Below are 5,000 nucleotides of genomic sequence, written 5' to 3'. Positions count from 1 at the left end.
GCAGGACTTGAACCCCCGTCTGGCAAACACCAGGCAGAGATGTTACCAATCAGGCCACAACAACCCTAATGGTAGAAGCGACTCTTTAGCTATGGTAAGCAGCTCTTCTGGGAGAAGGACACTCCAAAATCAAACCATTGTTCTCCAGTCTTGGGTAGTGTCATAGCCTCTGTAATATGCTCTTTCACTGTCTTGGGGTAGAGTCATCTTGCTTGAGGGTGTATGAAGACACACGATTTCCTTGTTTCCTTCCCTAACTGGGCTATTTTCCCTGTTAGAGCCCTTTGGCTTATAGCATCCTGCTCTTCCAAGTAGGGTTGTAGCTTAGCTAGTGATAATAATAATAATAATAATAATAATAATAATAATAATAACACACTAAATTACTTTCTGGAAAATGATATATCAGCATTTTTCCGTCTATTCGTTTAAAGCGAAAGGACTTACGTATTAGTGTAGGCGACCTGTCAAAAATGACGGGTAAATATGTAGATAGATATGTACAAACACACACACAGATTCAACCCTTTCCTAACTACAACAGGTTAGTTTAGGCAATTTGTGGAAGATAGTTGTTTCCGAGTGGTTGTTGTTCAGCGTGACAAATATATATATATATATATATATATATATATATATATATATATATATATATATATATATATATATTCAAAGAAGCCATATATTTTAATACATTAATATCTGGATTCTCTTATCGACTTCGGGATCAGGAACCACTCAAAGACAATAGCTTCTGGCCGGCCGGGAATCGAACCCTGGTGCAGGAAACTTGTATGACAGTGGCTAAGTATATGAAAAACACGTCTAAGTGTGCAAAATTTATCATGTATTCATATATACACACACACACACACACATATATATATATATATATATATATATATATATATATATATATGTGTGTGTGTGTGTGTGTGTGTGTGTTACTACACACACGTTCTCTCACTGAATAAGCCCTGCATTTCAAGTCATTCTTTTCGCCAGTTGAAATGATAAATGGCCACACACGGCTTTTCTCCCTAACTCTTACATTATTTAGAATATCACAGCCAATAATCAATGTTGAAAGGTTAGAGTGTATTTGAGGATTACGGTACAACACAGAAGAAGAACAACAACAACAACAACAACAACAACAAGAACAAGAAGAACAAGAAGATTTGGGGTCTCACTTCATTAAACGTCTATTGGCAGTGGCCTATTAGAAGCGTCCCTGCCTGACAATATCCCAGCCTTTGGTTCGAGTCCCACTCAAACTCGATAGTTTCTTGTATTGTCTGTAACCTCACCATTCTTGTGAGCTAAGGATTCCGTGGGGGAAGCTTATAGGTCTACTTGCCGATTCATCAGCAGCCATTGCCTGGCCCTCCCTAGACCTAACTTGAGTGGAGAGGGGGTTTGGGCGTTGGTCATATGTATATATAGTCAGTCTCTAGGACATTGTGACTGTCCCTTGCCTCTGTCATTCATGGGTGGCCTTTAAAGCCTTTAGAGTTTAGGACATTGTCCTGCTAGGACATTGTCATTGTCCCTTGCCTCTGCCATTCATGAGTGGCCTTTAAAGCCTTCAGAGTCTAGGACATTGTCCTGCTTAGGGCATTGTCACTGTCCCTTGCCTCTGCCATTCATGAGTGGCCTTTAAAGCTTTTATAGTCTAGGACATTGTCTTGCTAGGACATTGTCACTGTCCCTTGCCTCTGCCATTCATGGGTGGCCTTTAAAGCCTTTAGAGTCTAGGACATTGTCCTGCTAGGACATTGTCACTGTCCCTTGCCTCTGCCATTCATGGGTGGCTTTTAAAGCCTTTATAGTCTAGGACATTGTCCTGCTAGGACATTGTCCTGCTAGGACATTGTCACTGTCCCTTGCCACTGCCATTCATGAGCAGCCTTTAAAACTCTTTAAAATTCCCTATAAACTTGTGAACTAATTTCTGTGATACACTGAAGAGAGACTTGAAACTGCTTCAAAATTTCCCAAAATATTAATTATACTTCTGTTTGAATTATCTCTATTTTCAGATAAATTGATCTAAATTTATTTCTTTATTTACCTTTTAGTAAATTTTATAATCAAATATATTACTAAAACTTTAATAATATTTTCCTACCTAAAAATAAATTGCTATTATTATTATTATTATTATTATTATTATTATTATTATTATTATTATTATTATTATTATTATTATTAGCTAAGCTACAACCATAGTTGGAAAAGCAAGATGCTATAAACACTAATGGCCCCAACAAGGAAAAAATAGCCCAGCGAGGAAAGGAAGGAAATAAATAAACTATACGAGAAGTTATGAACAATTAAAATAAAATACAATGTAGTCTTCTTTCTTTAATACTAGTGTACGTAACCCGTCAAAATGACGGCTAAATATTTAGATAAATATGTATACACACGTATCCCATCTCACCAGAGTATGTCTACTCCCTCTCCCGCTCCCTTCGTGTATATTCACATATATAGCCAGACGTGTTCTTAGTACCTGGACATCCTTCAAGGGGGCAAAACCCCTTTATTTAGGCCTATATAAAGTTAGACATCCTTCAAGGGGCAAAACTCCTTTATATAGGCCTAAATAAAGTTAGACATCCTTCAAGGGGCAAAACTCCTTTATATCGGCCTATATGAAGTTAGACATCCTTCAAGGGGCAAAACTCCTTTAAATAGGCCTATATAAAGTTATAAATATATAGACCTACAGCGTGAAATACCGAATACCTTAAAATGCATAATATAAAATGAATATGAAGCCCCTATAGAGAGTTCCCCTTATGTATAGGACTAGAAAAGAATCCTTCTAAGTTAAAATACAGTGCATCCTGATTCAACAGCGACCCGCTTAACCAACAACGAACATAGGACCCCCCGAATTCAGCAAATGTCAAACGCGGAAGCTCCTTCATTGATTTGCAATGCAATATTCAAGGCCTTCCCTCTCTCCTATTCTCTGCGGCTAAGGTATACATTCCCGTGGTTCTCAATCGGCTGAATTGAAAGTCACGGGGTCTTTAGAACGAAAGGGAGAGCGAGTGAGATATTCTCTCTCTCTCTCTCTCTCTCTCTCTCTCTCTCTCTCTCTCTCTCTCTCTCTCTCTCTTTTACTTTACCGGATGTGTTCCTGGTAATTGAAAGTCACGGGGTCTGTAGAACGAAAGGGAGAGCGAGTGAGACTCTCTCTCTCTCTCTCTCTCTCTCTCTCTCTCTCTCTCTCTCTCTCTCTCACTTTATGGGATATTTTCCTGGTCCTAAAATGTAGGGAAATCCTCCTCTCTCTCTCTCTCTCTCTCTCTCTCTCTCTCTCTCTCTCTCTCTCTCTCTCTCTCTCTCTCTCTCTCTCACTTTATGGGATATTTTCCTGGTCCTAAAATGTAGGGAAATCATCCTCTCTCTCTCTCTCTCTCTCTCTCTCTCTCTCTCTCTCTCTCTCTCTCTCTCTCTCTCTCTCTCTCTCTCTCTTTTACATTACGGGATGTTTTTTCCTGGTCCTACACTGTAGAGGAATCCTACTACCTACAGGATCTTTCATCGTTTTTATAGTATGCATTCCAAGGAATTCAGCATTTCACACTGTAAGCCTACGTATATGTAATCTTTATATAGGCCTATACTTTACGTAGTGTGTTCCTGATCCTAAACTGTAGGGGAATCCTACTATCTACAGGACATTTCATAATCTATTTTATCATTTATCCAAGCAATTCAACATTTCAATGTAGGCCTACGTATATATAATCTTTACATAGGCCTATATTTTACGTAGTGTATTCCTAGTCCTAAACTTTAGGTGAATCCTACAATCTATTTCATAATCTATTTTATCATTTACATTCTAAGTAATTCAGCATTTCACACTATAGGACTATGTATAATCTTTATATAGGCCTATAAGGATCTTGGACAAATTTATCTCTGATAATATGGAGTTTTGCATATATGCATATTGTTCGTTTATGGTTAAATACACATTATTGAATGACTTAGAAAAAGGAAAGTCTTCAATTTGCTATTGAAAGACTTAATATTTTCAGTCTTTCGAATGTATAATGAGACGCCGTTTATACTTTTGGGAACAGATGTTAAGAAATTGATAATTAAATACATTTCTATAGCTTACATAGCCTTTCCTAAAATAAAAATAAAGAGAGAGAGAGAGAGAGAGAGAGAGAGAGAGAGAGAGAGAGAGAGAGAGAGAGAGAGAGAGAGAGATTCCTTTTCGAACATTACATGTTTAATTTACTGCGTAATCAGCTTACATACTTATGTTCATTGCACGAACAAACTATAAAAGTATAAATCAGTCTTTATCCTTTAATATAGGCATGACTTGGCACTCCTTTCTAGAACGCAATATATGTATTAAAGAAAAACAATAGTTTTTTAAACAAACAAACAAAGATGATGGCACGTGTCCCCAATTTCACAAAAAAAAAAAAAAACAACTGTATCTCTTTTGTTATTATCTTTCTGTATACGTTGTTTCAACCAAGTGCAAATGCCGATAATTTTCAATATATATATATATATATATATATATATATATATATATATATATATATATATATATATATATACATATACTGTACACATATATACACACACCCACACACACACACACACATATATATATATATATATATATATATATATATATATACATATATATTTACACACACACACACACACACACATATATATATATATATATATATATATATATATATATATATATATATATATATATATACATATATATACATATGTGTGTGTATGTATACATATCTCCAATTTGCTCTTACAACGTAGACCTACACAAATTCATACAATTTCTAGAAAATGAAATATACTCCAAGGAGGGCTCTCAAGAATTCCCCAGCTATTTATAACTATTGTTAATCACCATATATGCTTGCAAGCACGTACACAAAAGTCACACACGGGGCCAAAGCAAACATTATTTAGGTAGA

The sequence above is a fragment of the Palaemon carinicauda genome, chromosome 42, assembly GCF_036898095.1.
Source record: "Palaemon carinicauda isolate YSFRI2023 chromosome 42, ASM3689809v2, whole genome shotgun sequence".
Taxonomy (NCBI): Eukaryota; Metazoa; Arthropoda; class Malacostraca; order Decapoda; family Palaemonidae; genus Palaemon; species Palaemon carinicauda.
This window is presented reverse-complemented; position numbering follows the sequence as displayed.